This window comes from Aegilops tauschii, chromosome 1 (assembly GCF_002575655.3).
Source record: "Aegilops tauschii subsp. strangulata cultivar AL8/78 chromosome 1, Aet v6.0, whole genome shotgun sequence".
Lineage (NCBI taxonomy): Eukaryota > Viridiplantae > Streptophyta > Magnoliopsida > Poales > Poaceae > Aegilops > Aegilops tauschii.
In genome coordinates, this window is record NC_053035.3 from 262,718,337 (window position 1) to 262,731,068 (window position 12,732).

Here is a 12,732-nt window from a genome sequence, read left to right on the forward strand (position 1 = left end):
TGGCAGAAATGGTTTTGGGAGGTTTTGTCCAATATTTTGAACATGACCATGTGTTTAAACTCTTATATATGGAAAATATATGTCCACTGAGTTTCCCTGATTTTTGTCATATATTTTTGAAACAATAAAATAATTTTTCCCTATTAAAGACCATTTCTGGCCTTAAGAAAAAGCTTTTAAATAAAATAGGAAAATAACTTTTAAAATTATATTTTTGTGGTTTATGGGAATCCTATATCTAATAGGTTTCAAATATACTCTTTGAAATATTTTTCATACCCCAAATCAAGTACTTGTACTGCAAACCTCAATTCAGGGGTTTTTGGAAAACTGATTTTTGAAAATACTATTTGGCCAAATTATTTTTGTAAAAAAATACTATATTTCACTATACACATGGCATGATCATTGGGCAGAAGTTTGGGGCAAGGAGATGAAGTACAGAAGGTGGAGTAGTTGACTTCAAAGAGCACTTGAAAAACCACACAGAGAAAACCAACTCCAAAAATAAAAGCCAAATAATGCAAAAGTTTTTGTTGGTCCAAATTTTCATGCTTTATTAATGCAAATGACATGTTACAAAATGCAGGGTGTGACAAAGATAAAAAATCTACATATACTTCCCGAACCTGTTAACCACCGCATCGTGAAGAAATCATCTGTTCTCTTTTCTTGCTGTTTTCTGTCAGATCCCATCTACCATGGCCGCTTCAAGCTCCTCCAAGGACAAGTTCTTCAAGAACGTCATCAACCCATATCTGCGGGAGGTGGTGCAGCACCCTCAAACCATCCAGATGCATGAGGGGGTGTTGTACATTCGCGATGAGCAAGGTCCCAAGGGCATGGGAACCGTGGAGGCCAGGCTTGAAGCTATGGAGCAGGAAGTCTTCCGGTGCAAGGGGATGGTGGAGCGCGGGGTCAATGCCAATCACCTCATGATCACTGACCTTTCCCGTGATCTCAAGGTGGATGGCAAGCCCATGAAAGACATCATCTTCACCCTCAACGAGCAGATCAACTTTCTCCAAAGCCAGATCTATGATCTTCAAAAACAAGTCTTTGAATATGAGGCGAGGTTTAAAGGTATGAGTTTGGCTGCCAGTTGCAGGACCCATGAGACTCACTCCTCCTTTTATGATGGTGGACCATTGCCATGGAAATCCGAGGACAAGATCTCTTCTTCTTCACCAACATCAGCTTCTTCACCACCAAAGGAGAATTGAGTATCGGGTATGGGAACTCCCCTTGGCTTCCGCCAAGCTTGGGGGAGGTGCCCCGGTATCGTATCATCCCACTATCTTTTTGCTTTTACTTATCCTAGTTCGATCTTTTGCTTTAGAATGAATAAAAGTTTAGTTTGATCCTTTCTTCTTTGAGAGTTTGCTTAGTGATCTATCCTTGTAATCGTGTGCAAGTTATATAATAAAGTTTAGTTTGAGTTTTTGCTTTCTTTACTTTCATGTTGCAAATAAAGAAAAGAAAAAGAGAAAGGGAATAAATAAAAGAAAGGAAATAAATCAATAAGATCATATACTAATCCTATGGTAGGTGATACCACCATATAAGGAAAAGTATAAGTACATAATTTTATTATAGATTGACAAACATAGCATTAGTCAATGATGCAACTCATGAAAGAATTAATAAGGGAAGAGAAGATTCACATATAAATATACTATCCTAGAAATCTTTTGTGATTGTGAGCCCTCATCAAAATATTATATGCCAAAATTGTTGACGTTGGACAAGGAAGACAACTTAATGATTTATGTTTATTTATATTCACATAGAAGTCATATTGTCATAGATCCTTTAACATGTGATGCTTGCCCCCTATCTTTACTAGCCAAAAATTCCGCACCAAGTAGAGATACTACTTGTGCATCCAAAAACCCTTAAACCCAAATCTTATTTTCAAGTGTCCACCATACCTACCTAGGGATTGAGCAAGATCCCTCAAGTAAGTTGTCATCGGTGCAAAAAGGCAATAAAAATTGCTTCTAAATGTGTGAGACCATTTAGTGTAAGAGAAAATTGAGCGCTGCACGAACTTGTGATGGTGAAGAATAAAAGCGACAAGCTGCATAATAAAGGTCGCTATCACAAGGGGCAATGCAACATGACGTTCTTTTGCCCTAAGGGGTTGAGCATACAAACATATAAGCGCATGTCAACCTCTACTTCCCTCTGCAAAGGGCCTATCTTTTACTTTTATGTATTTACTTGTATGCAAAGAGTCAAAGTTTTCCTTCTATTCCTTTTTATTTTTCTCCTTTGGCAAGCATCATATGGTGAGGAAACATCTAGGCACATATGTCCAGTTGAGTATAGATAGCATGAGTTATTATTGTTGACATCACCCTTGAGGTGAATATGTTGGGAGACGAAACTATAAGCCCCTATCTTTCTATGTGTCCGGTGGAAATGTTTTGCTCATGTGTACATGGTGAGTGTTAGCAATCATAGAAGAATATATGATGGTTGAGTATGTGGACTTGCCTAAAGGCTCCGACACGTGACCCTTCTTGAAAAGATGATGAATTGTAGTTGCAAAGTTGACTGAGAACAGAGTTTGTTGGTTTCTAATAGAGTTTTTGCTTTATACTTCGATTGTGTGATGAACTGTTACTTATTCATGAGAAGTGTATAATAAAAGTTCTATGATAAAAGTCTTATGTTTAAATTTGTTGTTGTTATAATAATCAACATGATGCTTCTATGTCTGTATTTTGTTTTTATCGACACCTCTCTCTCAAAGCATGTGGACATGTTTTTCGATTTCGGTTTTCGCTTGAGGACAAGCGAGGTCTAAGCTTGGGGGAGTTGATACGTCCATTTTGCATCATGTTTTCTTACTATTATTTATAATGTTTTTATCCATAATAATGCCTTTTGGAGTAATTCTAATGCTTTTTCTCTCATAATTTGCAAGGTACACACCAAGAGGGAGAATTCCGGCAGCTGGAAATCTGGACCTGGAAAAGCTATGTCAGGCTACCTATTCTGCACAACACTAAACAAGCTGAAACTTCACAGAGATTTTTTATGGAATATTTAAGAATGATTGGAGCAAATAACTACCAGAGGGGGCCCACTAGGTGGGCACAACCCACCTGGGCGCGCCAGGGAGCCCAGGCGCGCCCTGGTGGGTTGTGCTCACCCAGGCCCACCTCCGGTGCCCATCTTATGGTATATAGGTCATTTTGACCTAGAAAAAAATAAGGAGAGGATTTTCGGGACAGAGCGCCGCGGTCTTGAAGCGGAACTTGGGCAGGAGCGCCTTTGCCCTCCGGGGAGCGATTCCGCCGGGGGAACTTCCCTCCCGGAGGGGGAAATCATCGTCATCATCATCACCAACAACTCTCCCATCTTGGGGAGGGCAATCTCCATCACCATCTTCAACAACACCATCTCATCTCAAACCCTAGTTCATCTCTTGTGTTCAATCTTGTTACCGGAACTATAGATTGGTGCTTGTGGGTGACTAGTAGTGTTGATTACATCTTGTAGTTGATTACTATATGGTTTATTTGGTGGAAGATTATATGTTCAGATCCATTATGTTATTTAATACTCCTCTGATCATGAGCATGATTATTATTTGGGAGTAGTTACTTTTGTTCTTGAGGTCACGGGACAAATCATGTTGCAAGTAATCATGTGAATTTGATATGTGTTCGACATTTTGATAGTATGTATGTTGTTATTCCCTTAGTGGTGTCATGTGAACGTCGACTACATGACACTTCACCATATTTGGGTCTAAGGGAATGCATTGTGGAGTAGCAATTAGATGATGGGTTGCGAGAGTGACAGAATCTTAAATCCCAGTTTCTGCGCTATTCCGTAAGGGACCGATTGGATCCAAAAGTTTAATGCTATGGTTAGAATTTATTCTTAATACTTTTCTCGTAGTTGCGGATGCTTGCGGGAGGGTTAATCATAAGTAGGAGGTTTGTTCAAGTAAGAACAGCACCTAAGCACCGGTCCACCCACATATCAAATTATCAAAGTAGCGAACACGAATTAAACCAACATGATGAAAGTGACTAGATGAAATTCCCGTGTACCCTCAAGAACGCCTTGCTTATCATAAGAGACCGTTTTGGCCTGTCCTTTGCCTCAAAAGGATTGGGTTACCTTGCTGCACTTTTGTTACTACTATCGTTACTTGCTCGTTACAAATTATCTTGCTATCAAACTACTCCGCTACTTACAATTTCAGCACTTGTAGACATTACCTTACTGAAAACTACTTGTCATTTACTTCTGCTCCTCATTGGGTTCGACACCTTACGTATCGAAAAGAGCTACAATTGATCCCCTATACTTGTGGGTCATCAAGGCTATTTTCTGGCGCCGTTGCCGGGGAGTAAAGTGGCTTTGGTAAGTGGAATTTGGTAAGGAAACATTTATATAGTGTGCTGAAATTTATTGTCACTTGTTACTATGGAAAACAATCCTTTGAGGGGTTTGTTCGGGGTATCTTCACCTCGTCCGGAACCACAATTAGCTACCCCTCAACCTACTACACCTACTAAAAATATTGAATATGAAATTCCTTCGGGTATGATAGAACAACTGCTAGCTAATCCTTATGCAGGAGATGGAACCGAACATCCTGATATGCACTTGATATATGTAGAACAAATTTGTGGATTGTTTAAGCTTTCAGGTTTACCCGGAGATGAAGTGATGAAAAAGGTTTTCCCTTTATCTTTGAAGGGAAAATCATTGGCATGATATAGGCTATGCGATGGTATTGGGTCATGGAATTGGAATCGTTTGAAATTGGAGTTCCACCAAAAAAATTATCCTATGCATCTAGTTCATCGTGATTGGAATTATATATCTAATTTTTGGCCTCGTGAAGGAGAAAGTATTGCTCTAGATTGGGGGAGGCTTAAGTCAATGTTATATTCATGCCCCAATCATGAGCTCTCAAGAGAAATTATTATCCAGAATTTTTATGCTCAGCTTTCTCGTAATGATCAAACCATGCTTGATACTTCTTGTGCTGGTTCTTTTATGAAGAAGACTATTGAATTCCGGTGGGATCTTTTGGAAAGAATTAAACACAACTCTGAAGATTGGGAACTCGGCAAAGGTAAAGAGTCAGGTATTAAACTTAAGTATGATTGTGTTAAATGTTTTATGGATACCGATGCTTTTCAAAAGTTTAGCACTAAATATGGACTTGACTCTGAGATAGTAGCCTCCTTTTGTGAATCATTTGCTACTCATGTTGAACTCCCTAAAGAGAAGTGGTTTAAATATCACCCAAAATTGAAGAAGAAATTAAAGAACCGGTACCAGTTAAAGAAGAAACTATACTTTACAATGTTGATCCAGTTGTCCCTTCTGCTTATATTGAGAAACCACCTTTTCCTGTTAGGATAAAGGAACATGCTAAAGTTTCAACTGTGGTTAACAAAAGCTATATTAGAACACCTAAACCTGATGAACAAATTAAAGTAGAACCTAGCATTGCTATGGTTAAAGATCTCTTAGAAGAAGATATGGATGGGCATGTTATTTACTTCTGCGAAGAAGCTGCTAGAATTGCCAAACCTGATAAAAGGCATAAACATAGACCTGTTGTTGGCATGCCTGTCATCTCAGTTAAAATAGGAGATCATTGTTGTCATGGTTTATGTGACATAGGTGCTAGTGTGAGTGCTATTCCTTACACCTTATATCAAGAAATTATGAATGACATAGCACCCGCAGAGATAGAAGAAATAGATGTTACTATTAAACTTGCTAATAGAGACACCATATCACCAATTGGGATTGTTAGAGATGTTGAAGTCTTGTGTGGGAAAATAAAATACCCTACTGATTTTATTGTTCTTGGTTCCCCACAAGATGACTTCTGTCCCATTATTTTTGGTAGACCTTTCTTGAACACCGTTAATGCTAGAATAGATTGTGAGAAACAAACTGTCGGTGTTAGCTTTGGTAATGAGTCTCATGAGTTTAATTTTTCCAAGTTTAGTAGAAATCTTCATGAAAAAGAATTGCCTAGTAAGGATGAATTAATTTGTCTTGCTTCTATTGCTGTGCCACCTACTGATCCTTTAGAACAATCTTTGCTAGACCATAAAAATGATTAACATATGCATGAAAGAAATGAAATAGATAAGATTTTCTTTGAACAACATCCTCTACTTAAACACAATTTACCTATTGAAACAGTAGGAGGTCCACGTCCACCTAAAGGTGATCCTGTGTTTGAATTAAAACAATTTCCAGACACTTTGAAATATGCTTATCTTGATGAAAAGAAGATATATCCTGTTATTATTAGTGCTAACCTTTCAGAACATGAAGAAGAAAGATTATTGAAAGTTCTAAGGAAGCACCGAGCTGCTCTTGGATATACTCTTGATGATCTAGAGGGCATTAGTCCCACTCTATGTCAGCACAAAATTAATATGGAACCTGATGCTAAACCCGTTGTTGATCACCAACATCGGTTAAATCCGAAGATGAAAGAAGTGGTAAGAACGGAAATATTAAAACTTCGGGAAGTAGGTATAATCTATCCCATAGCTGATAGTAGATGGGTAAGTCCTGTTCATTGTGTCCCTAAGAAAGGAGGTATAATTGTTGTTCCTAATGATAAGAATGAAATTATTCCACAAAGAATTGTTACAGGCTATAAGATGGTGATTGATTTTAGAAAATTAAACAAAGCAACTAGAAAAGATCATTACCCTTTGCCTTTTATAGATCAAATGCTTGAATGATTATCTAAGCACACACACTTTTTCTTCCTTGAAGGATATTCTGGTTTTTCACAAATACCTGTTTCTCATCCTGATCAAGAAAAGACCACTTTTACTTGTCCTTTTGGAACCTATGCTTATAGACGTATGCCTTTTGGTTTATGTAATGCACCTGCTACCTTTCAAAGATGTATGACTGCTATATTCTCTGATTTTTGTGAAAAGATTGTTGAGGTTTTCATGGATGACTTTTCTGTTTATGGGAAGTCTTTTGATGATTGTTTAAGCAATCTTGATCGAGTTTTGCAGAGATGTGAACAAACAAATCTTGTCTTGAATTGGGAGAAGTGCCACTTTATGGTTAATGAAGGCATTGTCTTGGGTCATAAAATTTCTGAAAGAGGTATTGAAGTGGACAAAGCTAAGGTTGATGCAATTGAGAAAATGCCATGTCCTAAAGATATAAAAGGTATTTGTAGTTTCCTAGGTCATCCTGGTTTCTATAGGAGATTTATCAAAGACTTTTCTAAAATTTCTAGGCCTCTAACTAGTCTTTTGCAAAAGGATATTCCTTTTGTTTTTGATGATGATTGTTTAGAAGCCTTTGAAACACTCAAGAAAGCCTTAATTTCTGCACCTATTGTTCAACCACCTGATTGGAACTTGCCTTTTGAAATTATGTGTGATGCTAGTGATTATGCTGTTGGTGCTGTTTTAGGACAAAGAGTTGATAAGAAATTGAATGTCATCCATTAGTCTAGTAAAACTCTAGACAGTGCTCAAAGAAATTATGCTACTACTGAAAAAGAAATTATGCTATGCACAAATCACCAATACCTGCACAAACAATCAAACACTTGCACCCACCGCGATAAAGGGGTTGTCAATCCCTTCACACTCACTTTCAAAAGTGAGATCTGATAGAGATATATAAAACTAAACAAAAGATAAAGTAAATATTTTTGGGTTTTTGGTTTATAGATTGGAAAGTAAAAGATTGCAAAATAGTAGATCGGAAACTTATATGATGAAAAATAGACCTGGGGGCCATAGGTTTCACTAGAGGCTTCTCTCAAGATAGCAAATAATACGGTGTTTGAACAAATTACTGTCGAGCAATTGATAGAAAAGCGCAAAGTTATGAAGATATCCAAGGCAATGATTATGAAATATAGGCATCACGTCTGTGTCAAATAGACCGACTCCTGCCTGCATCTACTACTATTACTCCACACATCGACCGATTCATGCCTGCATCTAGAGTATTAAGTTCATGAAGAAAAGAGTAACGCTTTAAGTAAGATGACATGATGTAGAGGAATGAACTCAAGCAATATGATGTAAACCCCATCTTTTTATCCTCGATGGCAACAATACAATACGTGCCTCGTTGCCCCTACTGTTACTGGATGAGGACACCGCAAGATTGAACCCAAAGCTAAGCACTTCTCCCATTGCAAGAAAAACCAATCTAGTTGGCAAAACCAAACTGATAGTTCGAAGAGAATTACAAATATATCAAATCATGCATAAAATAATTCAGAGAAGATTCAAATAATATTCATAGATAAGCTGATCATAAATCCATAATTCATCGGATCTCGACAAACACAACGCAAAAGAAGATTACATCGGATAGATCTCCAAGAACATTGAGGAGAACTTGGTATTGAGAATCAAAGAGAGAAAAGAAGTCATCTAGCTACCAGCTATGGACCCGTAGGTCCGTGGTAAACTACTCACGCTTCATTGGAAGGGCAATAGGGTTGATGTAGATGCCCTCCGTGATCGAATCCCCCTACGGTAGGATGTCGGAAAAGGCCCCAAGATGGGATCTTGATGTCTACTACGCAACCTTCTTCTTGTAGACTCGTGTTGGGCCTCCAAGCGCAGAGTTTTGTAGGACAATAGCAAATTTCCCTCAAGTGGATGACCTAAGGTTTATCAATCTGTGGGAGGCGTAGGATGAAGATGGTCTCTCTCAAACAACCCTGCAACCAAATAACAAATAGTCTCTTGTGTCTCCAACACACCCAATACAATTGCAAATTGTATAGGTGCACTAATTCGGCGAAGAGATAGTGATACAAGCGTAATATGGATGGTAGATACGAGTTTTTGTAATCTGAAATTATAAACACAGCAAGGTAGCAAGTAAGAAAAATGAGCGAAAATGGTATTGCAACGCTTCGAAACAAGGCCTAGGGTTCATACTTTCACTAGTGCAAGTTCTCTCAACAATGATAACATAATTAGATCATATAACAATCCCTCAACATGCAACAAAGAGTCACTCCAAAGTCACTAATAGCAGAGAACAAACGAAGAGATTATTGTAGGGTACGAAACCACCTCAAAGTTATTCTTTCTAATCGATCTATTGGGCTATCCCTATAAGTGTCACAAACAGCCCTAGAGTTCCTACTAAAATAACACCTTAAGACACACATCAACCAAAACCCTAATGTCACCTCGATACTCCAATGTCACCACAAGTATCCGCGGGTTTGATTATACGATATGCATCACACAATCTCAGATTCATCTATTCAAACCAACACAAAGAACTTCAAAGAGTGCCCCAGAGTTTCTACAGGAGAGTCAAGACGAAAACGTGTGGCAACCCCTATGCATAAGTTCACAAGGTCACAGAACCTGCAAGTTGATCACCAAAACATACATCAAGTGGATCACGTGAATATCTCATTGTCACCACGGATAAGCACATGCAAGACATACATCAAGTGTTCTCAAATCCTTAAATACTCAATCTGATTAGATAACTTCAAAGGGAAAACTCAATCCATTACAAGAAGGTACAGGGGGAGAAACATCATAAGATCCAACTATAATAGCAAAGCTCGCGGTACATCAAGATCGTGCCAAATCAAGAACACGAGAGAGAGAGAGAGATCAAACACATAGCTACTGGTACATACCCTTGGCCCCGAGGGCGAACTACTCCCTCCTCGTCATGGAGACCGCCGGGATGATGAAGATGGCCACCGGTGATGGTTTCCCCCTCCGGCGGGGTGCCGGAACGGGCTCTCGATTAGTTTTTCATGGCTACAGAGGCTTGCAGCGGCGAAACTCCCGATCTAGGTTTCGTTCTGGAGGTTTTGGGATTTATAGGAGGTGTTGGCATCGGGGACAAGTCAAGGGGGCCCACGAGGCGATGACAAGAATGGGGGGCGCGCCCTAGGGGGGCGCCCTCCACCCTTGTGGTGGCCTCGGGACTCCTCTCCGATATCTTTTCGTTCCAGTATTTTTTATATTTTCCAAAATTATTCTCCGTAAATTTTCAGCTCAATTGGACTCTGTTTGATATTCTTTTTCTGCGAAACTCAATAACAAGGAAAAAACAGAAACTGGCCATGGATCTAGGTTAATAGGTTAGTCCCAAAAATCATATGAAATAGCATAAAAATGCATATAAAACATCCAAGATAGATAATATAATATCATGGAACAATCAAAAATTATAGATACGTTGTAGACGTATCAGATCTCACGGGAATAGAAGGTTGCGATGGTGGAAAAGTGTTTTCGTGGATGCTTCTGGTGGTTTGGGAATATATGTGAATATATAGGAGGAAGATCTAGGTCAGGGGGTCACCGAGGGGCCCACAAGGTAGGGGGCGCGCCCTACCACCCTGGGCGCGCCCTCTACCCTTGTGGCCGCCTTGTGGCTCTTCTGACTTGCACTCCAAGTCTCCTGGGTGTCTTCTGGTCCAAGAAAAATCATCGTGGAGGTTTTATTCTGTTTGGACTCCGTTTGGTATTCCTTTTCTACGAAGCTCAAAAACAAGGGAAAACAGAAACTGCATTGGGCTCTAGGTTAATAAGTTAGTCCCAAAAATAATATAAAATAGCTCATTAATGCATATAAAACATCCAAAACAGATACTATAATAGCATGGAACAATCAAAAATTATAGATACGTTGGAGACGTATCAAGCATCCCCAAGCTTAATTCCTGCTCGTCCTTGAGTAGGTAAAGGATAAAAATAGAATTTTTGATGTGGAATGCTACCTAACATATTTATCCATGTAATTTTCTTTATTGTGGCATGAATGTTCAGATCCATAAGATTCAAAATAAAAGTTTAATATTGACATAAAAACAATAATACTTCAAGCATACTAACAAGGCAATTATGTCTTCTCAAAATAACATGGCCAAAGAAAGCTTGTCCCTACAACATCATATAGTCTGGCTATGCTCCATCTTCATTACACAAAATACTCAAATCATGCACAACCCCGATGACAAACCTAGCAATTGTTTCATACTTTTGGTGTTCTCAAACCTTTTCAACTTTCACACAATGCATGAGCGTGGGCCATGCACATAGCACTATAGGTGGAATAGAATATGGTTGTTGTGGAGAAGACAAAAAAGAGGGAGATAGTCTCACATCAACTAGACGTATCGACGGGCTATGGAGATGCTCATCAATAGATATCAATGTGAGCGAGTGAGTAGGGATTGCCATGCAACGGATGCACTAGAGCTATAAGTTTATGAAAGCTCAAAAGAAAACTAAGTGGGTGTGCATCCAACTTGCTTGCTCATGAAGACCTAGGGCAATTTGAGGAAGCCCATCGTTGGAATATACAAGCCAAGTTCTATAATGAAAAATTCCCACTAGCATATGAAAGTGACAACATAGGAGACTCTCTATCATGAAGATCATGGTGCTACTTTGAAGCACAAGTGTGGAAAAAAAGGATAGTAACATTGCCCCTTCTCTCTTTTTCTCTCTTATTTTTTTATTTTTTTGTTTGGCTTCTTTGGCCTCCCTTTTATTTTTTCCTCGCATGGGACAATGCTTTAAGAATGAAGATCGTCACACTCTTATTTACTTACAACTCAAAAATTAGAACTCGATACTTAGAACAAAATATAACTCCCTATGAATGCCTCCGGCGGTGTACCGGGATGTGCAATGACTCAAGAGTGACATGTATGAAAGAATTATGAAAGGTGGTTTTGCCACAAATACGATGTCAACTACATGATCATGCAAAGCAATATGACAATGATGGAACATGTCATAATAAAACAGAACGGTGGAAAGTTGCATGGCAATATATCTCGGAATGTCTATGGAAATGCCATAATAGATAGGTATGGTGGTTGTTTGAGAAAGGTAATAGGTGGGTGTATGGCACCGTCGAAAGTTGTGCGGTACTAGAGAGGCTAGCAATGGTGGAAGGGTGAGAGTGCGTATAATCCATGGACTCAACATTAGTCATAAAGAACTCACATACTTATTGCAAAAATCTATTAGTCATCGAAACAAAGTACTACGCGCATGCTCCTAGGGGGATAGATGGTAGGAAAAGACCATCGCTCGTCCCCGACCGCCACTCATAAGGAAGACAATCAAAAAATACCTCATGCTCCAACTTCGTTACATAACGGTTCACCATACGTTCATGCTACAGGAATCACAAACCTTAACACAAGTATTTCTCCAATTCACAATTACTCACTAGCATGACTCTAATATCACCATCTCTATATCTCAAAACAATCATAAGTAATCAAACTTCTCATAGTATTCAATGCACTTCATATGAAAGTTTTTATTATATCCCTCTTGGATGCCTATCATATTAGGACTAAATTCATAACCAAAGCAAATTACCATGCTGTTTAGAGACTCTCAAAATAATATAAGCGAAGCATGAGCGTTCAATAATTTCTAAAAAATAAAGCCACCGCCGTGCTCTAAAAAAATATAAGTGAACCACTAGAGAAAAATTGCCTAGCTCAAAAGATATAAGTGAAGCACATAGAGTATTCTAATAAATCACGATTCATGTGTGTCCCTCTCAAAAGGTGTGTACAACAGGGATGGTTGTGGCAAACTAAAAAGTAAAGACTCATATCATACAAGACGCTCCAAGAAAAACATATATCATGCGGTGAATACAAATATAGCTTCAAGTAAAGTTACCGATAGACAAAGAAGAAAGAGGGGATGCCTTCCG